The sequence below is a fragment of the Nicotiana tabacum genome, chromosome 16 (genome assembly GCF_000715075.1).
Source record: "Nicotiana tabacum cultivar K326 chromosome 16, ASM71507v2, whole genome shotgun sequence".
Taxonomy (NCBI): Eukaryota; Viridiplantae; Streptophyta; class Magnoliopsida; order Solanales; family Solanaceae; genus Nicotiana; species Nicotiana tabacum.
In genome coordinates, this window is record NC_134095.1 from 3,171,878 (window position 1) to 3,198,179 (window position 26,302).

General features: G+C 39.5%; 1 pseudogene; it reads left to right on the forward strand.

The window, feature by feature from the left end:
• The first annotated feature begins 5,172 nt into the window (after positions 1-5,172).
• LOC142170621 (agglutinin-like) overlaps positions 5,173-26,302 on the forward strand; it is a 53,222-nt pseudogene continuing 32,092 nt past the window's right edge.

Here is a 26,302-nt window from a genome sequence, read left to right on the forward strand (position 1 = left end):
ATCGAGCACCTCGGGAGGTTTGGCTCGGTGGCTGAGTATCTCAAAGCCTATAGTTTGGATCGGACATGGTCGAAGCTCTTTTTCCTATGTCGAGGGTAGCCTGTTTAATTGGTTCTTTTCGAAGTATTTTCGAAGAAATTGAAGGCCTACGATTTTATAGCGACGATTGGGCATCCCCGAGTCACGTTAGTTTGGCTAGTACATCCTTATGATAGTAGTCATTGTGTTTGGCCGGAGCCTTTCAGTTCCCGAGTGAAGTAGTTTCGGCGTCTATATCGAGGGTATGCCTTTTTAGGGGTCTTACAAGTTCGATATATAGCCTTAACTTTAAGATCGATATTATGCCTTTAGTAAGGTCTTACAAATTTTACATGCCTTTGAGGTCTTACAGTTTTGTTTACTTGGTACAAGTATGGTTCATGCCTTGCTTGAGGTCTTACAGATATTACTGTTGCTCACTTGGTACAAGTGTGGTTCATGCCTTGCTTGAGGTCTTACAGACATTGTTGTTGCTCACTTGGTACAAGTGTGGTTCATGCCTTGTTTGAGGACATACAGATATTGTTATTGCCTTATATAGGTCTTACGAGACCGAGGCTACCCACATATAGTCTTATGGCCTCGGGTTTTGATAAATCGATGGGGTGGCTATTGGCGGCAGTCCCCGAGTCATCAAAAATTCCCTGGCTCGGGAGCCATTTCTTGTAAACATGGTGTTTCCTCATCGAGGTCTTATGAGTTTGGAGTTTCCGACTCGGAGGTCATGTGGCTTTGAATTGTTGACGCCAGTCCGAGAGTGTTCGGGATGTTTTTGGCTCTAGAACCGTTTTTGTAAAAATAGCGGACTCTTTTGAAACGCAAAATGCTTTGATGGAAAGTATTCTTCGATTACTTGGTACAAGTATACATGTTTTCGCTGTTAGTGGCTCGGTTATTCTATACAGACACGGTTCGACTTGGTACATTATTTTCCTATCAAGATCTCGTTCAGCACTTCTTGGCTTTTCTGAGGAGGTGATCTTCCAGGGGGATGCCCCCCCCAGTATTCAAGGTTGATTAAAAAGGAAGCCTTGAATACTTGTTGAGTCTTTCTTAGGTAGAATATAGATGTTTCCTCGTTAAAAACCTTGCTGGTAAAACCCTTCTTGGGATAATAACTCAGTCAAAGGAAAAGAGTGCAACGTATACTTTTGGAACCTAAGGCCTTCGAGTTGGAAAGTGCTTCGGCCGTTTCAATCGTATACCTGCGTTCAGGTTAGTATAAAATGTAACTGAAAAAAGGAGATGACCATACCTTAGTGCTGGCAGCGCTTCAGACCTCGATATGATTCAATTTTTTGTTATGAGGACTCGGTACGGTCCTCCATTTTGTTTAGTCGGGCGTAGCCGATAATGTAGCTTGTTATAGATATCTTACTGTTTGCTTATCCTTCGGCTCCTTCGATGGTGGAGGTAATGGTGTTGGTGCCACAACATGCATCGCGAACATCTTTTTTGCTGCATGTTGTTCCCCGTAGACGATTTTTATCCCGTCCTTTGTCGAGAATTTCATCATTTGATGGAGGGTGGATGGTACTACTCTCATGTAGTGTATCCATGGACTTCCGAGCAAGGCGTTGTATCTCATGTCTCCTTCGATGACATAAAATTTGGCATTTTGGGTTGTGCCGACCATGTTGACTGGGAGGGTGATTTCCACTTTCGTTATTTCGCTTGCCATATTGAATCCATTGAGGACTCGAGAGGCAGGCATGGTTTGGTCAAGCAGCCTGAGTTGCTCTACCACCCTCGACCTGATAATATTGGCCGAGCTACCTTGTCACGCCCCAAAAACCGAGGAGCGCGACCGGCGCTCACTCGAGTAAACCCGACTTAACAAGCCTGTTAGGTTTCATTCTACCCAAACTAATCCATGAATAAGGAGGGGATGAACTCCATTAATCATACTTTGTACATATATCATTTACGACTTCCATTTCATTTTCATTAGCAACTTCATTCATAATTTTCAAAATATTACAAGTTTTATACATCTTTGCCAAATATCAATATTTCTAATTCAATTCCCCATTACCAAACTCCACCCACAACCTGTCTACAGAGCCTCTAAATACAACTGAAGAATAATATGGAAATACTGACAACAAGGCTGCGACTATACCTCAAAATACAAAGTACATGATAAACAGATGAAACAGGACCCTGAAATGAAGTGGGGCTCACCAAGTCAGCTGAAAGGAAGGTGCGTCACTAGCTGCGACCAACACCGCCTGCTATGGAAACACCTACATCCATTTAAAGACGTAGCGCTCCCGGCAAAAGAGACGTTATTGTTGTCGAATAGCACTAGTATGTATAACTAAAACCATCTCATTAGACAGAACTATCACACATGAACAAAGAAATCACAAACACCTTCTCATTAGAAAGAACTATCATACGAGAACAAAGAAATCATAAACACCTTTCTATTAGAAAGAACTATCATACAAGAATAAAGAAATCATAAACACCTTTCCATTAGAAAGAACTATCATACAAGAATAAAGAAATCATAAAGGTTAATCAAAAGCTTTAACAATCACCACATCATCAAATTGAAGAATCATATAACTTTCACATAATTCCCATAGCTTTAGGTTGGGGCATTTGATACTGTTCATCCTCATTCATAATACCACCACTTTTTTTAGCGGAGTCCGATCACGACCCGATCAACTAAGTTGCCTCATTTGAGACATGTACCTCAATCATAATCTCATTCTCAATTTCTAGAATTCAATATTAGCACAATACCACCATGTGTGCGGCATGGTGTCCGATCACGGCTCGATCGGCTAGGCCGTCTTACCAAGATGTTGTCCTTTTTTCATTAATCATCTCATTTCAATCTTTATTTCATATATATCAATTCATAGGCACTTGGGGCCATAATTATCACATCATACTTGGCACAAGGCCATATTTCATAACTTAAGCTCTTCTTCCCCACATTTCACATCATTTCTATATATTTCACATCAATATCAATTTTAACAACAAGCCATTCAATTCAAGACGTCAAGTACACATGAGAGGAAACATGAATCATGGCATATAGAGTATTTCATAAATCATACACCTCAAGTTCATTAGCAATGGAACTTTAAACACAAAGGATTCTTCCAAAAAGGAGGGGGCACACCAAACCACAATAGAAACACACATCAATGGCATAAACAAGCAATTACACCAATTATTCTTGAACTACTCTTCTCCAATCACGGCAATATACATTTTCAACATCGAAGTATGTAATAACTCAGATCACATTGGATGTACTTATAAGGCGAAACATTATCTCGAAGAGCCACTTATGGGCAAAAATTGTGTACAAAGCCTTTAGGGCACTTTACTATCGAAGTCATTTATGGAAAGTAGAGTCAAGGATCATTTCATAATCTGTTTCATATTTCCTCATGTCATAGGCATCATCAGGCACAATTATAACTCAAGTTCTCGGCACGTTGGCAAACGCTATTTCCCATATTCATTTGATTTATTTCAAACATCTTTATACATTACCAACAACTAGACACAATCAATCAAATACATTTGGTACACATAAGAACAATTAGGAGTGTCACACCTCCTTTTCCCGCCCCCGCGAGGGGCGTAGGAGTTTTTTCCAATTGAAGGACAATCGAAACGGGATTTATTTGTTTATTTCAGAGTCGCCACTTGGGAGATTTAGGGTGTCCCAAGTCACCAATTTTAATCCCGAATCGAGGAAAAGAATGACTCCATATTACAGTCTGCGCACCAGAAATCCGGATAAGGAATTCTGTTAACCCGGGAGAAGGTGTTAGGCATTCCCGAATTCCGTGGTTCTAGCACGGTCGCTCAACTGTCATATTTGGCTTGATTATCTGATTTAATACATGTTGAACCTATGTGCAAAATTTAACTTTTAACCACTTTTATCGTTTAATGTTATTTTTTATCAAGAATTGCAACATTGTGGAAACATATCTTGAACCACGTCACAATCAATGTACCCGTGATTAGAGACACATTTCGATTCCGTTGAGATTTGGATTTGGGTCACATAAATGTGCACCCGAGTTTAAGGAGATAACATTATTAAATACGCGCCTAAAGCGACTAGCATATCATTATTTTGGGTAGGGCCGTGAAATTTGCTAAACGGCCCGTCCCGGAATCTAAGTATTTAATACATACATTTAACGAGGGCCCCGCCATTTATGTATCTATCCAGCGAGGCTCATCTCATTTATTTAAAAGGATAATCTTAGCATGACTACATTTTCTATTTTGTTTGTCTTTAAAAAAAGGGAAATCCTAATTTATTAATCTAACAATGGAAGCTATTAGGATGTACGGCTAATAAAGAGTGTTTCAAGCTTGACAAATTACAATTAAACATGAACTTACATTAGAACTAACCCATACAGAATAATGACTAACAAAATTATGATAGAACTTATTAAATCAATCCGACTACAAATTCGGCAAGCTAGTCACGAGCCTGAAAACTTTTGCACAACATTTCGTCTAGCATGCCAATTTGAGATAGCATTAACATAAGCACTAAAACTAAAACTCGACAGATTTAAACAAAAATTTCAACATAACATGTATTCAAGCTCGGACATGATGGTAACCGATATCAACTCAAACAAAGATTAGAAACGAACCTCTAATGATAAACACTGCTGGAGGTTTACAACTCATTCGTCAAACCGAAATGGAGCCATAGTCGGCGAGATGAAGCAACGAAACCAACGAACTGGAACCTCACATCGGCACTCGAACGGACTTCAAACGGGAAACCATAGAAACAGTCATCAAAGCTCAAACGAAATAGCTCGCGCCATAAGCTCGAACGCGAACGGACGGAGAATGGGTCATGGCTGCTACTGGTATTTCAAAATGATCGTTTGGACGTGAGGGGTTGGACGATGCAGCAGCAGTTGCTGCTGCTTGACGGGGAATGAAGGGTCATTTGGATGTGAGGAAGGAGCAGCTATGGCGGGTCGTTTGGCAAGATGGTGAAGCAACAATGGTGGACTGCTGGTGGTCGCCGGTGAGTGACAGTGTGAGACGATAAGGCTGGACGATGCAGCAGCAGTAGCTGCTGCTTGACGGGAATGAAGGGTCGTTGGCGACGCGATGCAGCAGCGTAGCCACAGCTGCTGCTCGAAAGGAGATGGTGAAGCTACTGGTTATTCCAGCCAGTTATGGGGTTTTCGAAGGGAAGTTGCTGCGAGGAAGATGAAGGGGATGACTGGGTCGTTGTTTGGGGGCGTAACGGCGCAACGAGCAGCAGCAACAGCTGCTGCTCGACGGCGCTGGTGCGTGGGGGGCCGCTGGAAGGGTCGTTTGGTGGTGGCGTTTGGATGTGAGAGAGTGGGAGTTTTTTTTTTCGTTTTTCTTCTTTCCAATCAAGAAGAAAGTCCTTCTTCTTCTAATTTTCTTTGCCTTTTTTTCTTGTTTCCCCCCCATCCCGTTCCTTTTAACCTTCTGTCCCCTTTTCCCTTTTCAAAATTTTTGCCTTTTCAAATTTTTAAATCCCCTCCCCTCTCACGTTCTGTCTTTTTCCTTTTTTAAAAATTTCAGCCTCTTTTCCTTTTTTAAAAATCCCCTCCCCCATGCCATGCTTTGTCCGTGTATCAAAGGACAAGGACCCCACGTGGGTAGGGGTCCAAGACATGTGTCCCCCATGCGCGGGTGGGGTTCGGATTATTATGAGCCAGGTCCGAAAATTAGGCCTAAAACGGGTAGTTTAAACCCAAATATTATTCTTTGCCCAGACCCGAGAATAAAAACACGATGTTATTCAATTAGTCATATGCAAGCAAAATAACTACCGAAATAAGACTAATTATTTAAAACAAAACTATTTCTTCTCTTTTTTTCTTAGTATTTTTCAAGATTAAAATAGGTACAAAGCATAAATAAAACTATTTTTGTCATTTTCGTTTTCACATAAAGATAAAATATAAAGTACTATTTTTTGTATTTTTCAAGATTAAAATGACTACAAAACATTAGTAAAACTATATTTTTTTTATAATTTTCGAAATTATATAAAGTACAAAAATAAGGTACTATTTTTTGTATTTTTTCAAGTTTATGAGAATACATAATTATAAATATATTTTTTGTAATTTTTCTTTTGCGACAAAATAAAGTAAAATAGTCAAAATAGCTATATTAGACCCAATTTAAATATTCACGCTAAAAATGTGAAAATCCCCGGGGAGGGTCAAAAATCACACGTCTACAGCTGTCCCTCTTTGACTGGAAACACGAAGAGTTTTCCGACAAAGAACGACTAGACATGTTTTTGACCCGACCACATTTGGAGGGACTATACTAAGGAAAGGAAGGGAATGTGACCGAGCCCCGGTATCTGAGCTGCCTACATATCCTTGGTTATAAAGGAATCAGGCCACGTATAGTTCGGAAATGAGAGAGATGGTAGAGTGTACCGAGGTGAAGAGCCGATCAAGGTGCTATTCCGTTGAGGTTCTGGTCCGCGGTCCTGTCATTACATCAAAAATGAAAAATGAGAAAAACTAACTAAGCCTATCAGCTATCAGTTACAAGGATTCCTATCTATAAGTCTTCTGAAACTTGGTCTCGAATCTTGAATGGTGCTTCATACAGACTTTGGATTTGAACTTTGATACTTGCTAGTTGTAGGTGCTAGTTCTTGAGCAGACCACATCTGTTCTCCACTTCCGTACTTAGGATTCATCATCTTTTTTTGTGAATAGCTTCTGTTGATCATCTCAGACTGTTGACTCGCATTCTTGAGGCGAGCTTCTGCTATTTCTAACTTGGATTGAATGTTGGGGATTTTTGTTGTAACCTTCTGCCTTCCAGTGGGTTACTGCCTGATCTTGAAAGATATTCCTCTGTTCTACCGGCGGACTCCTGACTTCATCATCTTGAATTTAACAACAACCTCCCTTCTACAGGCGGGCTCCTGACTTCTTCATCTTCGACATACAACAACCTCCGTTCTACAGGCGGGCACCTGACTTCATCATTTTGAACATATAACAACCTCCGTTCTACAGGCCGACTCCTGACTTCTTCAACTTCTTAAAATTTAATTCAGCCTCCATGCTCCAGGCGGGCTCCTGATAACCAAAACAAACAAAACAAACGAAATTTCCTAACCCAGTTTGCACTGGGAAGATTTGTGAATTGTTAGCAAAATTGTAACCCACTTATACTACTGATGCAATGATAAGAGTAAACTAATGACTAGACTAGGATGCGCATCTCCTACGAGTAAAACCAAAAAACTCTGGCTAGCAAATGTGTCTGCTAAAATAAAACCTCAATGACTCAAACTAGGAAGCGCGTCTTCTATGGTTGAATCGGAATGAACTAAACTAGGAAGTGCGTCTCCTATTGGTAAAATTAAACTTAGGAAGTGCGTCTCCTATGGTAAAATGAACTTAGGAAGTGCGTCTCCTATTGGTAAAACTGAACTTAGGAAGTGCGTCTCCTATTGGTAAAGATGTGGAATGTATTCCCTTGTTATACAGGTGGGCGCCTAATGGTAAAGACATGAATTGTATTCCCTTGTTATACAGGTGGGCGCCTAATGGTAAAGACATGAAATGTGTTGAAATGTGTTCCCTTGTTATACAGGTGGGCGCCTAATGGTAAAGACATGAAATGTATTCCCTTGTTATACAGGTGGGCGCCTAATGGTAAAGACATGAAATGTATTCCCTTGTTATACAGGTGGGCGCCTAATGGTAAAGACATGAAATGTATTCCCTTGTTATACAGGTGGGCGCCTAATGGTAAAGACATGAAATGTATTCCCTTGTTATACAGGTGGGCGCCTAATGGTAAAGACATGAAATGTATTCCCTTGTTATACAGGTGGGCGCCTAATGGTAAAGACATGAAATGTATTCCCTTGTTATACAGGTGGGCGCCTAATGGTAAAGACATGAAATGTATTCCCTTGTTATACAGGTGGGCGCCTAATGGTAAAGACATGAAATGTATTCCCTTGTTATACAGGTGGGCGCCTAATGGTAAAGACATGAAATGTATTCCCTTGTTATACAGGTGGGCGCCTAATGGTAAAGACATGAAATGTATTCCCTTGTTATACAGGTGGGCGCCTAATGGTAAAGACATGAAATGTATTCCCTTGTTATACAGGTGGGCGCCTAATGGTAAAGACATGAAATGTATTCCCTTGATATACAGGTGGGCGCCTAATGGTAAAGACATGAAAAATGATATGCCCGCATTATACTGGTGGGCGACCTAGAATATGAAATGAACAGACAAAAAAGTATTCCTCTCGTTATTCAGGTGGGCGCCTGTCTTCAACAACAACTTTGAAAATAAAATCCTATTCGAGGGCGGATGAACCCAACATATCCTATTTGAGGGCGGATGAACCCGACATATCCTATTCGAGGGCGGATGAACCCAACATATCCTATTCGAGGGCGGATGAACCCGACATATCCTATTCGAGGGCGGATGAACCCGACATATCCTATTCGAGGGCGGATGAACCCGACATATCCTATTCGAGGGCGGATGAACCCGACATATCCTATTCGAGGGCGGATGAACCCGACATATCCTATTCGAGGGCGGATGAACCCGCCATATCCTATTCGAGGGCGGATGAACCCGACATATCCTTAAAACTTGAAAATGTCTTACCTCAAAACTTGTTGGGGATAACACTGCTGGGGAATTATTTACTTAACTGTTGGGGGATAAAATGTTATCAGCTGGGGATAACGCTGTCGAGGATAACACTGCTGGGGGATTTTGATTCCTTCAAAACTAGTGTTTCACTCTTCTGAAGCCTGCTGGGAGCGACACTGGCCCTTTGCCTTTTTCCGCAAGTTTCAATCTTTTTGTTCTGTCCGCTGGGGATACAGCTTCCTTTATTAAAACTTGGGGATAACACTGGTTGAAAGATCAGCTCTCTTGAGACTGGTGTTATCTTTCTTCTTCCCCAAATCGGTACCTGTCTTTAAGAAAATTTTCACAATAAGAAAATTTTCTGCCCCGGTTTGATGATCTTCTTTATGGCCTGTCTTTCCGCCATTGATAACATTCATTTTCCTGTTTCAAATCAAAGAAATTTTTTTTAGTTTAAAAACATGGTAAGCGGTCATGCCACTCCTGCTGGGGATGGTTTCCTCTTTCTCCTTTCCCCGCTTTGTGTTCCATTATGCTATCAAAACTTGCTGGGGATGATATTAATTGCTGCACTGGCCCATCCCTTTTATCAATCTCATATTGACGGGGATACCCTTCTTGACACGGGCTTTGCGCCTGTTCCTTGCTGACTATACCACTCGGATGTACTAGTCAGATCTCATCTTGCATGATTGGAAAGTTGATGGCCTATTTTGAAGTCATTTCCCACTGGTTCTGACCAAACAGACTCTACTAGGGAATTTTTCTATGAAAGGAGAAAGATAAAAAGGAACAGAATAAAAGACAAAGGAAAAAGATGACTCTTTAACAAAAGAAACTATAAATAAAAACCTATCAAACGCAGATTCCGACTCTAATGGTCATGACATGCATATGTGGCCTATCCTCCGCCGTCAATCGTCTTTCAAGACCTTCCCTTGACGATTTCCCATCTGATTCCCAATCTTATTCGACTTGTAGTGCCCGAAGGGTTTTCACTATCAAGCCTCTCTCATTTTGTTTTTTCTCTCAGCTTTCACCGCCTTATGGTGCCTGTGAAGGTTTTCACCGATAAGACTCTCTCATTTGTATCACTTTCCAGCCGGGGATTTGGAGTGTTGCCGGTATGACTCTTCTGCTGGGGATTAGAGTCCTTTCTGCTGTGGAACAGAATGTTATGTTCACTGGTAAGACTCTCATTTGTCTGACTTGGCATCTTTTGAAGACTGATCAGAAGGTCTTTCTTTGGACCGTAATGTGGGTTTCGGATATTCTAGAAAGAAAGGGTATTTAAGGCTCAAAAACAAAATAAATTTGGGGTTTAAAATTACAACCTTCAGAATCATATTTATTTACAACAAGCGCAACCCTTGCCCCAGTTTCTTGCTTGGGGATTATTTATTTATTTATTTATTTTAATTTTTTTTCTTTACCTGCCGTGCTTGCGTTTTCTATTCGTTTCTACTGATTCCGAACGAGGGGTACGAAAGAAAAACAATAAGGCTCAAAAGGGGTTAACGAAGGATAAAGTGTTTAGGTAGCAGAACAAAATACCTTCGTCATTCCAATCTTCAAAACATGCCCAGTGCAAACAACACATTTAAACAAAGATTTGTAGCCTCTTTCGATGGTGCTGGACTTGACAATTATATTCACACATTTGCTTTTTCATTTGTTATTTCTAAAGCACCGTTGGGAGATACTCTCACTCTCGTTATCATGAACGACCCTAATGCCAATTTGGCGAATCTTGCTTTTAACGGTTTTCTTTGTGTTTAACTTGCCCTAGTTCCACATGACTCGAGCTCCGAATAATCTCAAACCGTCCTTATTTCCTTTAAATGTTCTGATCACCTTTCCGGGATTTTATGATTTAACTTTTAAGATTAGGCCCAACTGTGCGTACATGTCATGTCACTAGAATCGGCGCTGAACAAAATGACAAAAGGATCAAACAAAAGATGAATGGAAATAATAAGAGACCGTATTTTGTATTAGACTACCGGTGAAATGGTTTGAATAATAAAACAAACGAAACAAAGCAGAATAAAATCCTAAAATAGCCTGGACAAAACTTAAACAAACTGCTATGACAAAAATGGAAAGATAAGAAGGTTTGACACAGGACAAAATCCGAATTACAACCTTAATAATCCGGAGAACAGAAATGACAACAAAATAAGCCACCAAAAGCTTCTCTCTTGCTAACAAAGGAACGGAGCGTCCTCCCACTTTATCAAAACTGGCATATTAGCCACTGAGCTTCGCATCAGTATTGCCTAGACCATTACCAACATTCAATATCATTAACCTTGGTCAACAAGTCCCCAATAAGATTTGAGTGCTTCTGCTATCAGGCCTGATCCCCGCAAAGTGTGCATCATGATGTGCAGGTAAATGATTTTGCGCGATATTCTGGGTGTCATTGTCCGGCTTACCACAAACCAACCACCTTAACTTTCCTTGCGATTCAAAACAAAACAGGTTAGAATGGACTCAGTCGGTCCTCATTATTAACAACATCTTTTTTCCTTTTTTTTCTCTTTTTTTTTCATTTTTCTTTTTTTCTCTTTTTTTCATTTTTTTTCATTTTTCCTTTTTTCGATTTTTTTTTCATATTTTTTTTTTGTGTGTGTGGTCGAATCTTATGGAGATTGCCTACGTATCATGACCCCGCATGAATCAGACCTTGCGTAGTTCGGACCAATAAAAGATAAACAATAATAAACATTTTTTCAATTTTTATATTAAAACAAACTGGGTTTCAAAGGTTTGAAGATGACCTACAAACTCGAAAATCAAACAACCCACATATTCTAATTAAAAGATTTACAAACTCCAAAACAAATGGCCAGCTTCCTTTCTCCGTTTAACAAGTGCAACCGAACGGTTATTTTTGCAAACGTGGCCCCTTCCAAATTTCACATGAATTTTGAGGCCGAGGAGGATTATTTTATGACACTTTACAAACTTGTCCGTTCTTTTACGAAAATAACCGTTCGACAACTGAAAGATACTCTAAGGCTATTTCGGCAAGAACAGTTTAAGACGCGGCCGAAGCTGCTCGGCTTATTATGACAAAAAATTCAAACGGTATTCACCTGACCGCTGACTCTTTGTTATTTTTTTTTCAAATTACAATAAAAACCTGGTGTTGCAAACACGACCCTTCAGCGCCTCGGGGACGAAGATTTTTAAGGCTGTGTGGGTCAACTGGACCAAAAATCCTAAACATGACCCAAAAGGTGGCTGTTTATGCAAAGTCAGCCTTCCGGCGTCCCTTTCGGGAACATTCGGCTATGTTTTGACAAAACAGCATCACCTGACTTATTTATGACTCTTTTTATCGTTTTTCAAATTAGAAAACTCAATATTGCAAACACGGCCTTTCAACATCTCGGGACGAGGATTTTTAAGGCTGTGTGGGTCAACTGGACCAAATCTTAAAAAATGACCCGAAGGTGGCTGTTTATGCAAAGTCAGCCTTCCGGCGTCCCTTTCGGGAACATTCGGCTACTTATGACAAAACAGCATCACCTGACCTATTTATGACAAAATCAAAATTTTGACATGTTTTTTGTTTATTTATTTGTTTTTGGTTATTTTTAGCAAAATGGGAGGTTGGACCCGATGAGGGTTGCCTACGTATCTCACATCCGGTGAGAATCAAACCAGCGTAGTTCGTGCAAATAAACTATTTTTGAGAAGACCCTTTTCCATTTTTCTATTCTTTCCACAACAAACAAACAAACTATTATTTTTCATTCATAACAAACAAACAAACTAACGTAAAACATAAAACATTCCTTCTTTTTCTTTTTCTTTTTTCAAAATTTCGGCAGAGTTTCGAAACTACTTGGACATTGTTTTTTTTTCTTCTAAAAATAAGTAGTTATATCTCTACATTGTTATTTTCTCCTCTTTTTCACGATTTTCTAATTTGTGAAAAATGATGACAACATACAAAATCTTTTTGAATTTTCAATGCTCCTTTTTATTTATTATTATTTTTGTTATTATTTTTAAAAACGTGGCATGGGGGGACATAGGGAATTCCAAGACTTCTTGGATTCCACAAATGTTCCCCATGTGCTTTTCCCAAAAATGAAGCGTGGGGGACATAGGGAATTCCAAGACTTCTTGGATTCCACAAATGTTCTCCATGTGCTTTTCCCAAAAATGAAGCATGGGGGACATAGGGGATTCCAAGACTTCTTGGATTCCACAAATGTTCTCCATGTGCTTTTCCCAAAAATGAAGTGTGGGGGACATATGGAATACCAAGGCTTCTTGAATTCCACAAATGTTCCCCATGTGCTTAATTAACATAATAGCATGCTTATCTAAAAAATTGTGCAACTTTCTTATTTAACGTGATCAGCATGATAAGGAGTGCCATTTGTCCTCAACTATCATTGGTCCGCCAAATGACCCTTTTACCCTTGAATAAATACAACATGTAGCGCATAGGATGCCTTAAGATGGTCTATTATTTTCAGGTTGCTTGTCCTAGATGGACCCAACCCCTGTGTTGAGTCCCCTAAGTCGAATGCACATGATGCAACTAAACGTTCCTACTAGGGATCCGGCATGAAGCTGAGTTATTCTAGGTTCAAAACCTGGGTATGTGTTCTAGACAGTGTACCCGAGCGGACAACTCGAATCGAGGAGGGGGCTACGTACCGGGGACCCGCGGGATTGTCCGACTTTGTAACTTGTCCGGCCTCTTTCTTATTTCAGGTATCGACACTAACAGAATAGGGAGTCTCGACCAGCGAGCTTCTCCCCGGAGGTAAGAAGAGACGGGTTCGGCACAGTTTATATATACAGTCAAATAATATCAAAGCCGTAAAAACAGCATTTAGCACATTAGGCTCAAACATGTAAAAATCAGATAAAGCCAAATATAACAATTTATCTAAGCTCGAATTTCTAACCCTAAACCAGTGGTTTTGGGTTACTAGTTTATCCCCAGCAGAGTCGCCAGAGCTGTCACACCTCCTTTTCCCGCCCCCGCGAGGGGCGTAGGAGTTTTTTCCAATTGAAGGACAATCGAAACGGGATTTATTTGTTTATTTCAGAGTCGCTACTTGGGAGATTTAGGGTGTCCCAAGTCACCTATTTTAATCCCGAATCGAGGAAAAGAATGACTCCATATTACAGTCTGCGCACCAGAAATCCGGATAAGGAATTCTGTTAACCCAGGAGAAGGTGTTAGACATTCCCTAATTCCGTGGTTCTAGCACGATCGCTCAACTGTCATATTTGGCTTGATTATCTGATTTAATACATGTTGAACCTATGTGCAAAATTTAACTTTTAACCGCTTTTATCGTTTACTATTATTTTTTATCAAGAATTGCAACATCGTGGAAACATATCTTGAACCACGTCACAATCAATGTACCCGTGATTAGAGACACATTTCGATTCCGTTGAGATTTGGATTTGGGTCACATAAATGTGCACCCGAGTTTAAGGAGATAACATTATTAAAGACGCGCCTAAAGCGACTAGCGTATCATTATTTTGGGTAGGGCCTTGAAATTTGCTAAACGGCCCATCCCGGAATCTAAGTATTTAATACATACATTTAACGAGGGCCCCGCCATTTATGTATCTATCCAGCGAGGCTCATCTCATTTATTTAAAAGGATAATCTTAGCATGACTACATTTTCTATTTTGTTTGTCTTTAAAAAAAAGGAAATCCTAATTTATTAATCTAACAATGGAAGCTATTAGGATGTACGGCTAATAAAGAGTGTTTCAAGCTTGACAAATTACAATTAAACATGAACTTACATTAGAACTAACCCATATGGTAACCAACAGAATAATGACTAACAAAATTATGATAGAACTTATTAAATCAATCCGACTACAAATTCGGCAAGCTAGTCACGAGCCTGAAAACTTTTGCACAACGTTTCGTCTAGCATGCCAATTTGAGATAGCATTAACATAAGCACCAAAACTAAAACTCGACAGATTTAAACAAAAATTTCAACATAACATGTATTCAAGCTCGGACATGATGGTAACCGATATCAACTCAAACAAAGATTAGAAACGAACCTCTAATGATAAACACTGCTGGAGGTTTACAACTCATTCGTCAAACCGAAATGGAGCCATAGTCGGCGAGATGAAGCAACGAAACCAACGAACTGGAACCTCACATCGGCACTCGAACGGACTTCAAACGGGAAACCATAGAAACAGTCATCAAAGCTCAAACGGAATAGCTCGCGTCATAAGCTTGAACGCGAACGGACGGAGAATGGGTCATGGCTGCTACTGGTATTTCCAAATGATCGTTTGGATGTGAGGGGTTGGATGATGCAGCAGCAGTTGCTGCTGCTTGACGAGGAATGAAGGGTCGTTTGGATGTGAGGAAGGAGCAGCTATGGCGGGTCGTTTGGGCAAGATGGTGAAGCAACAATGGTGGACTGCTGGTGGTCGCCGGTGAGTGACACTGTAAGACGATGAGGCTGAACGACGCAGCAGCAGTAGCTGCTACTTGACGGGAATGAAGGGTTGTTGGCGACACGATGCAGCAGCGTAGCCACAGCTGCTGCTCGAATGGAGATGGTGAAGCTACTGGTTTTTCCGGCCAATTATGGGGTTTTCGAAGGGAAGTTGCTGCGAGGAAGATGAAGGGGATGACTGGGTCGTTGTTTGGGGGCGTAACGGCGCAACGAGCAGCAGCAACAACTGCTGCTCGACGGGGCTGGTGCGTGGGGGGCTGCTGGAAGGGTCGTTTGGTGGTGGCGTTTGGACGTGAGAGAGTGGGAGTTTTTTTTTCGTTTTTCTTCTTTCCAATCAAGAAGAAAGTCCCTCTTCTTCTAATTTTCTTTGCCTTTTTTTCTTGTTTTTCCCCCCAGCCCGTTCCTTTTAACCTTCTGTCCCCTTTTCCCTTTTCAAAATTTTTGCCTTTTCAAATTTTTAAATCCCCTCCCCTCTCACGTTCTGTCTTTTTCCTTTTTTAAAAAATTTTCAGCCTCTTTTCCTTTTTTAAAAATCCCCTCCCCCATGACATGCTTTGTCCGTGTATCAAAGGACATGGACCCCACGTGGGTAGGGGTCCAAGACATGTGTCCCCATGCGCGGGTGGGGTTCGGATTATTATGAGCCAGGTCCAAAAATTAGGCCTAAAAACGGGTAGTTTAAACCCAAATATTATTCTTTGCCCAGACCCGAGAATAAAAACACGATGTTATTCAATTAGTCATATGCAAGCAAAATAACTACCGAAATAAGACTAATTATTTAAAACAAAACTATTTCTTCTCTTTTTTTCTTAGTATTTTTCAAGATTAAAATAGGTACAAAGCATAAATAAAACTATTTTTGTCATTTTCGTTTTCATATAAAGATAAAATATAAAGTACTATTTTTGTATTTTTCAAGATTAAAATGATTACAAAACATTAATAAAACTATATTTTTTTTATAATTTTCGAAATTATTTAAAGTACAAAAATAAGGTACTATTTTTTGTATTTTTTCAAGTTTATGAGAATACATAAGCTAAAATTTATATATATATTTTTTGTAATTTTTCTTTTGCGACGAAATAAAGTAAAATAGTCAAAATAGCTATATTAGACCCAATTTAAATATTCACGCTAAAAATGTGAAAATCCCCGGGGAGGGTCAAAAATCACACGTCTACAGCTGCCCCTCTTTGACTGGAAACACGAAGAGTTTTCCGACAAAGAACGACTAGACATGTTTTTGACCCGACCATTATTTGGAGGGACTATATTAAGGAAAGGAAGGGAATGTGACCGAGCCCCGATATCTGAGCTGCCTACATATCCTTGGTTATAAAGGAATCAGGCCACGTGTAGTTCGGAAATGAGAGAGATGGTAGAGTGTACCGAGGTGAAGAGCCGATCGAGGTGCTATTCCGTTGAGGTTCCGGTCCGCGGTCCTGTCATTACATCAAAAATGAAAAATGAGAAAAACTAACTAAGCCTATCAGCTATCAGTTACAAGGATTCTTATCTATAAGTCTTCTGAAACTTGGTCTCGAATCTTGAATGATGCTTCATACAGACTTTGGATTTGAACTTTGATACTTGCTAGTTGTAGGTGCTAGTTCTTAAGCAGACCACATCTGTTCTCCACTTCCGTACTTTGGATTCATCATTTTTTTTTGTGAATAGCTTCTGTTGATCATCTCAGACTGTTGACTCGCATTCTTGAGGCGAGCTTCTGCTATTTCTAACTTGGATTGAATGTTGGGGATTTTTGTTGTAACCTTCTGCCTTCCAGTGGGTTACTACTTGATCTTGAAAGATATTCCCTTGTTCTACCGGCGGACTCCTAACTTCATCATCTTGAATTTAACAACAACCTCCGTTCTACAGGCGGGCTCCTGATTTCTTCATCTTCGACATACAACAACCTCCGTTCTACAGGCGGGCACCTGACTTCATCATTTTGAACATATAACAACCTCCGTTCTACAGGCGGGCTCCTGACTTCTTCAACTTCTTAAAATTTAATTCAGCCTCCATGCTCCAGGCGGGCTCCTGACAACCAAAACAAACAAAACAAACGAAATTTCCTAACCCAGTTTGTACTGGGAAGATTTGTGAGTTGTTAGCAAAATTATAACCCAATTATACTACTGATGCAATGATAAGAGTAAACTAATGACTAGACTAGGATGCGCATCTCCTACGAGTAAAACCAAAAAACTCTTGCTAGCAAATGTGTCTGCTAAAATAAAACCTCAATGACTCAAACTAGGAAGTGCGTCTTCTATGGTTGAATCGGAATGAACTAAACTAGGAAGTGCATCTCCTATTGGTAAAACTAAACTTAGGAAGTGCGTCTCCTATGGTAAAATGAATTTAGGAAGTGCGTCTCCTATTGGTAAAACTGGACTTAGGAAGTACGTCTCATATTGGTAAAGACGTGGAATGTATTCCCTTGTTATACTGGTGGGCGCCTAATGGTAAAGACATGAAATGTATTCCCTTGTTATACAGGTGGGCGCCTAATGGTAAAGACATGAAATGTATTCCCTTGTTATATAGGTGGGCGCCTAATGGTAAAGACATGAAATGTATTCCCTTGTTATACAGGTGGGCGCCTAATGGTAAAGACATGAAATGTATTCCCTTGTTATACAGGTGGGTGCCTAATGGTAAAGACATGAAATGTATTCCCTTGTTATACAGGTGGGCGCCTAATGGTAAAGACATGAAATGTATTCCCTTGTTATACAGGTGGGCGCCTAATGGTAAAGACATGAAATGTATTCCCTTGTTATACAGGTGGGCGCCTAATGGTAAAGACATGAAATGTATTCCCTTGTTATACAGGTGGGCGCCTAATGGTAAAGACATGAAATGTATTCCCTTGTTATACAGGTGGGCGCCTAATGGTAAAGACATGAAATGTATTCCCTTGTTATACAGGTGGGCGCCTAATGGTAAAGACATGAAATGTATTCCCTTGTTATACAGGTGGGCGCCTAATGGTAAAGACATGAAATGTATTCCCTTGTTATACAGGTGAGCGCCTAATGGTAAAGACATGAAATGTATTCCCTTGTTGAATACATTGAGACACACATTTCACGTATATATTTTGCAACACTAATTCATATGAAGTAACAATCAATACATCAATCAAATTTTGGTCTTAACAACATTTGCATGGACACCAAAGTAGCTCAATTTCTAAGAAGAGGGAGTTTTAGCCATACATACCTCAATAGAGCTTTCCTTTAATTCTTACAAAATTTCGGGACTCTTAGCAACTTCAATCTATTTTGGAAGTATAACAATCTGAACCAAAATTAGGAAGATGATCATAATTTAGCTCATTTGAGCACTTTATCAAACACTATATGTGTGTTAAATCTCTATGGTCCTTTTATAGAGGATTTCATCAATCCACAACCCATACTTTACCATTTTTAGCTCAACAATGTTACTACACCTTTTTACAACACATATGTCACACCTATTTTTCACTACACCCCAGAAAAGGGCTATAAGAGAGTTTTTTCCAACTTAAAGTGACAAAATCGAAACGGGATTGTTTAATTAAAAATTCAGAGTCGCCACTTGGGATAGTTTATGGTGTCCCAAGTCACCGGTTCAAAATCTCGGGTCGAGGAGAAGATTGACTCTGTTTTACAATTCGCGGACATAGAAACCGAATAAGGAATTCTGTTAACCCGGGAGAAGGTGTTAAACATTCCCGAGTTCCGTGGTTCTAGCACGATCGCTCAACTGTTATATTCGGCTTAATTATATGATTTTAAACAATTATGAACCTATGTGCAAATTTTAATTTTAACCGCTTTTATTTATTTTTTTAAAAAATTGCAACGTTATTAAAATACGTCTCGAACCACGTCACATAAATGCACCCGTGGTTTTTGACATATTTTAGCATCGTTGAGATTTAGATTTGGGTCACATAAATGCGCACCCGAATTTTGGAAGGTAATATTATTAAATGACGCACCTAAAGCAACTATGCCTTTGCAACTTTGCGAGGGCCATGAAAATTTGCTAAATGGCACTACTCTAGTTCTAAGAATTTTAAGGGATATAATTAAGTGAGGGCTACGAATTCGGGATTATATTTGGCGCAGTGCACCTCAACTCCATTTGTTAAAGGGTATTCAAACTAAAGTTTGGAGGGACATAACTATTATTATCTAATATGGTACGCCTCACATCCAAACGTCTAAAATTCTTTATTTGACATTATGAGGGCCATAAACCATTAATATTATTTAATATGGCACGACTCAACTATAAAGGAGTTATTCTGAAATCACGTAATTTTGGGCTATTACTTGGGCGGATATCATTCACATTAGTTTTCAGGCCCTTGGACCATGCCTGTTTCGAACGAGGCTGGCAGCAACGGTCAAATGAGAATTGGGCCCAACTCGGTCCCGAGAATGAACTACAAGCACTCACTCAGAAATGGGCTACGAGTCCAGGCCTAAATGGGCTGCAACGTGCTATATGTTCAGTAACACAACACTGATGGAGATATCTGGGCTCCAGGCTAAGCCTAGAGGTAGAGGAAAGAACAAATACTATAGCCCAATGCCAAATCTGATTCAAGCTAACACGTTGGTCAGAGTCATATGCCTTTAATTATTTCCGCAAAAGAAAACAACAAGATGTAAAGAATCAAGCTAATCTGAGAACTCTCTAGTTTGAAATTAAATCCTACATCTATTTGAAAGCCTTTATGAATTCAAGTCATTCATTCATGGGTAAAGCAAGGCAAAGTAACAAACTGAAGTAACTGAGCTATTCTGCGGATCATGACAGAACAATCTAACATAAAGAAGTTAATGGATGGACAACAGAACATAAACCTGATTTGCTAAGGAGGAACAAATAAAAGAATTAATCTGATGGATGCTTAAACACGACTATAGTAAAAAAACCAGCTCCAAAGTTCAGCAAAACTTCAACAAAATCAGACCAAAAGAGTCATAATCCTCAACCCATACATATCATCCTAAGCCTAAGAATATTCTTGAATCCAAACATCATTCAAAAGAAAACCACAAATGCAAGCCTTATAACGAAATACAATATTAATAAAATGAACGAAATATACATAGTAAAGCTAAACTAAGGATACATGGACAAAATATAACACATTCGAGCAGTTATTCGACAATAGAAGCTAGCATTTGCCATTTCCCTTCAATTTGGTTACATGGCTTCACATTTGCACTTCATATGTTAGTCAAGAGTCAATACATACCTAGGCATAAAAGAGAAACCAAAGAAATGAAGAAATCAGTAGCCAGCAACAGTAGAACAAAGCAGAAATTAGTCCCAGCAAAACCAGCTCAAACCTAGAAAATGATGTGAAACAGTAAAGAATAAACCAGTTTCAACTGAACAACTTCAAAACCAAACTTTTTGAAAATCAAGCTCAATCCATTTCAACCCCTAGTGAACCAGACACTACTTCAGAAGTTGAGAACCTCAGAAAAATTCAATGAAACAGTAGTTTTTCTAATATTCTTCAGCCGTTTCTGATTTTTTTGAATTTTTCTATCTCTTCAAGCCTCTTCCTCTTTATTAAATCTACCTTGCCGATAAAGTTTAAGTGCCTTTATAGGCAAGACATTAGGGCAGCCTAAAAGTATTGAAATTTGCATTTCAAACATTTTCTAATTTTTGTTTTAGCTCCCATACCCCTAATGCAAATTTCAGAATTTCAAAACCAGTCCCAAAACCCCTTTCCTGGAAGCTTACTAAGGTTGTTACATAAAATTCCCCTACCTATACTACCCAAATTACCCCTGAACCCCTGCTAATTAACCAGATAGACCAAACGGGTATGGGTCAAGTTGACCCTGGGTTGAATTAACTCAAAACCCAACCCAAACCATGAGCCTGAACCTAAAGGCATGAACCCCAGGCCCAAATACAGTCAGAACTAACTAGATTCTGAGTTTACCAAGAGCCGAAAGTAAACACTTGTTTGAAAATTAAAGTTTAACTACACGACTGATTAATTACATAAACAAGCAAATGGTGAGTTAGGTTATTAAATTGAGACGACTAATTAAATTAACTTATGAGACTAAAGCAAAATCAAAGGTTCAAGCATGTTATTAACAAAATCAGAGAATAGACCTTTAGACGTCGACCAGAAAACTGAACGACAAAACGAACACAAAAGTTAATCTAGGGGGAAAACCTAAGCTCAGAAACTTGCTCGACTTTCAGTCTACTTCAAGAAAGAGGAGAAGAAAAGAAGAGGAGTAGGACGTGAATTAAAAGTGGATAGAAGAAAAGGACAAGGAAAGCTTACCGATTAGACTCGACCACAATGCTGGACTCCTGATTTAACACAATCAGTGTTAGTCGCTTGTTCTTTGTTAAGAACAAACGACCAATACTGATTATGCCAAATTAGACTCGAAAATCTTGAAGACTCGGACACCTGTGGTCATGCAAGCCACAGAATCGAAGGCAGACTGATTTGGCTTATAGGGCTTCGAACTTTGATTCAAGATTCAAAGGGATTGAGAGAGATTCGAGGGATATGGGTTAGGGATTTGGAAAGAGGGGGTCATGGGGGTTTCAGGGTATTAGTTTGGGTTATTTGGGAGAAGTTAGGTTTTTGGTCTTAACTTTCGATTGAAGATTCGACGAGTTCCATGGTGATTCGAGGAAAACCAACGACAGATTCGACATGAGGGGGACATGAGGGGGGAAGAGGGTGTTATGGTGTGAATCTGGTGTGGATTTGAGGTGGCGCCGCCGGGCTAAGGCGGTGGAAATGGAGGCAGCGTCATTAGGGTTTGCAGGTTGGAGTCTCTGTGAAAGAGACGATGAGGGGGGTAGGGGGTGTGTTTGGACACTAATATACTAATGGGAAGCCAGTTCTTGTTCGTTAGATTGAAAAAGATCAACTGCTCAGATCTGGGGATATCAAAACGGCGTCGTTTGGTTGGGCGGTGGGGCTGGACCGGATATTGGGGCGGGTTTGGGGCAAAAATTGGGCGGGTTCTAGGGCAAAATGTTTGGGCTTGGATATAATTCAATTAATTTTGGTCCAAATTCCTTTTCTTCATTTCCATTCCTTTTCCTTTATTTAATTGTTTTTCTTTTCCCCTTTTTAATTAATTAAAACTTAAATTAAAAACTCCTAAAAATAATTAATTTACCAAATTAGGCTAAAAACCTAATGTAATATTTACAAGAATTAATTACTTCTAAATTAAAAGGGAAATTATTGATTTATAATTAAAATGCTAGAAATGCAGAATTAAACCAATTTTGTGATTTTTATTTTTTAATAAAACATCTAATTTAATAATTAACCTTAAAATGTGAAAATAAATCCTAAACGCAAATGCAGTGTTTTTTTTTATTTTCATGAATTAAATAAAATAAACATGCAGAGACAAATGCAAACAATAACAAAAAATGCTATGAAAATCTATGAAATTGCAAATAATGAAGAAAAATTATTTTGTTGAATCTATGGGAATAATTCATATAGGACAAAAATCACGTGCTCACAGCTGCCCCTCTTTGCCCGGAAACACGAAGAGTTTTCGCGCAAAGATAAAGTGAGCGGATACGAGCGATTTTTGCCCGTTTGAATACTCCGTGGGAAGCATTTTTGAAAGATTTGACCGCACCCTGCTTTCGAGGTTGCCTACATATCCTTGGCTATAAAAGAATCAGGTCAGTGTAGTTCGGGAAGTTTTGGTAGCTGGGACTACCATGAAGCTGTGGTTTCACTATTGTTGTTGTTGCTGCTGCTTACTGAACCCTTTATTACACCATGATAAAATAAAAAGAAGCTAGACTAGACTATAATCTATGCATTACAAAATCCTATCTACATCTTCCAACTTGCTCTTGTGGTTCTTGTTGCCTTGTTGACTGGTATTCTCCTGGTGGAGTCCCCTTGTTGCCGCCTTGAATTGTAATCTAAGATGTTTCCCTTTCTTCAGGCGGGCGCCTGATTGCTGAACATGAAATGTATTCCCTTATTCTCCAGGTGGGAGCCTGATTGCTGAAACTTGAATGTATTCCCTTGTTCTCCAGGTGGGCTCCTGATTGCTGAACTTGAAATGTATTTCCTTGTTTTCCAGGTGGGCGCCTGATTGCTGAACTTTGAGAATGTATTCCCTTGTTCTCCAGGTGGGAGCCTGGTTGCTGAAACTTAAATGTATTCCCTTGTTCTCCAGGTGGGCGCCTGGTTGCTGAAACTTGAAATGTATTCACTTGTTCTCCAGGTGGGCGCCTGATTGCTGAACTTGAAAAATGTATTCCCTTGTTTTTCAGGTGGGCGCCTGATTACCAAAACTTGAAATGTATTCCCTTGTTCTCCAGGTGGACGCCTGATTGCTGAAATTTGAAATGTATTCCCTTGTTCTCCAGGTGGGCGCCTGATTATCAAAACTTGAAATGTATTCCCTTGTTCTCTAGGTGAGCGCCTAATAGCTGAACTTGAAAAATGAATTCCCTTGTTTTTCAGGTGGGCGCCTGATTACCAAAACTTGAAATGTATTCCCTTGTTCTCCAGGTGGGAGCCTGATTATCATAACTTGAAATGTATTCATTTGTTCTCCAGGTGGGCGCCTGATTTCTACAAAATAAACAAAGACAAAGAAAACTTCTACCCGAGTTTGACGTATTACCAAATATTACTAAGAACTTGAAACCCGAAACTTGGACTATACTCACTTGTTCTCCAGATGGGTGCCTGATTACCAAAACTTGAACTGTATTCCCTTGTTATCCAGGTGGGCACCTGATTATCAAAAGTTGAACTGTATTCCCTTGTTATCCAGGTGGGCGCCTGATTGCCAAAATTTGAACTGTATTCCCTTGTTCTCCAGGTGGGCGCCTGATTGCCAAAAACTACATAAAACAAAGAAAACGTCTGCCCCGGTTTGATGCTGGCGCATTGAATCATGTTACCAAATATCTCTATGAATTTAAAAGCTAAATTCCATTATCCAGTAGGGTCCTGACAACTCCTAGTTAAATGATGGCTTTAAAAATATAAATCATATCTTCTAAAGGTGTTACTCCTGCTGCATCTTGTTATCTAAGAAAGTCTTAAACTATATCCCATTATCCAGGAGGGTCCTGACAACAAAAAATTAAAACCCATTATCCAGGAGGGTTCTTAAACCTTAAAACTAAATCTCATTATCCAGGAGGGTCCTGAAAATTTAAAACTAAATCTCATTATCCAGGAGGGTCCTGAAAACTTAAAAACTAAATCCCATTATCCAGGAGGGTCCTGATAACGAAAAATTAAATCCCATTATCCAGAAGGGTCCTAAACACTTAAAAGACTAAATCCCATTATCCAGGAGGGTCTTGGCAACAAAAAATTAAATCCCATTATCCAGGAGGGTCCTGAGAGTTTACGGTCAAACCTGATTAGTGCTTGCTTTTCCCTTACGGAGCATTTCTCTGAAACAAACGAATTTTTCTGTCCCTAATTCAATCAAAGAAAAATCTTGTCAGTTTAAAATGTGGTGGTTAGTTGACGACATTCTTTGTTGAAGACCTCTCCGCTGCCATGCTTTGTTTTGATTGGCTTCCTCTGCACTGGCTACGAACCGCTTGGCTTCCCGGCTGACTTTCAAACCCCCTTGACTTTGGATGACCCGAGTGTTCTAAACCCGAACCGTTGTTTCACGCCTCTAACCCATTTAACTGAACCTATGCATCTCCCATGAAATTACTAAATCATTCTGCCAATGGAACTTTTGCTGGCACTTCATCCCACTTTACATCATGCTATATTTGGTATGCTTTAGCCGCACGGTGCTTTGCAATTTTGAAGCTGGTAGTGAGCTTCAAAATTCCTTCTTATTTGCTTAAACAGAAGTTGACATTGGGAATATCTTATAGAAATAAACCTAAAAGAAATGAAATTCAATAACTTTCAGAGTTAAGGATAAGAAAATCCAAAACTGGAAGACTATCTGAAGGGGAAAAAGAAAAGAGACTTATCTGAGTGGAGCAACTGGCAGCAATGATTGTGACATGCATTTCGGATTAATCGGCCCAATCTATCCGACCAATCAACTTTTAGTTGCCATACTTTGTTGCCCTGGAGTTTCCATAACCTGATTTCTTCACCAAAACTTTGATCTTGTTCGGCTTGCGGTGCCCTGAAGGGTTTTCTCCAACAAGCCTTTCTCATTTGTTCATTTCTCAACTCACTTTCGCCTTACGGTGCCCGTGAGGATTTTCACCAATAAGACTCTCTCATTTTTAATTTCTCTCAGCTCCCGTCTCCTTATGGTGCCCGTGAGAGTTTTCACCAATAAGACTCTTTCATTTTCGATATTTTCTGGTTGGACCAGAGTGTTGCCCTTGATATGAATCACCTCCACTTGCTTGACTTGGAATCTCTCGAAGACTGATCGGAAGGTCTTTCTTTGGACCGTAATGTGGGCTTTTGGATAAGGTTAGAAAGGAAGGATATCAAAGGCTCAAAACAATTCGAATGGGTACAAAATTACAACCTTCGGAATCAGATTTCTAACAACAACCACAACTTCTACCCCAGTTTCTTGTTTGGGGACTTTTGGATTTTTATTTGATGAGACCGAACCGTGAGGTTTCCTATGTATCCTTAAAAGAAATCAGGTCGAACGTAGTTCATGACATAGGAATTACTTTGTTGTTGTGATTTTCTCTTTTCTCTTTCTTTTCTTTCTCTTTTTTGCTTTCTTTTTCTCTTTTTGTTGTTTTTTTTCTTTCTCTTTTCATTCTCTTCTTTCTCTTTTTATTCTTTTTTTTCTCTTTTCTTTTTTTCTTTCTCTTTTTCTCTTCTTCCTTTACTTATCTTTCACGCTGTTGTTTCTGATATTTGCTACTGATCCCGAAAGAGGGGTATGAAAGAAAATAAATAAGGCTCAAAGGGGGTAACAAAGGATAAAGTGTTTAGATAGCAGAACAAAATGCCTTCGTCATTCCAAATCTTCAAAAACATGCCAAGTACAAACAAATATAAATTAACCAAAGAAAATCATACATAGTATCTCTTGACTGCATCAGAATTGATGGACATTTCTACACGCTTGCCTTCTA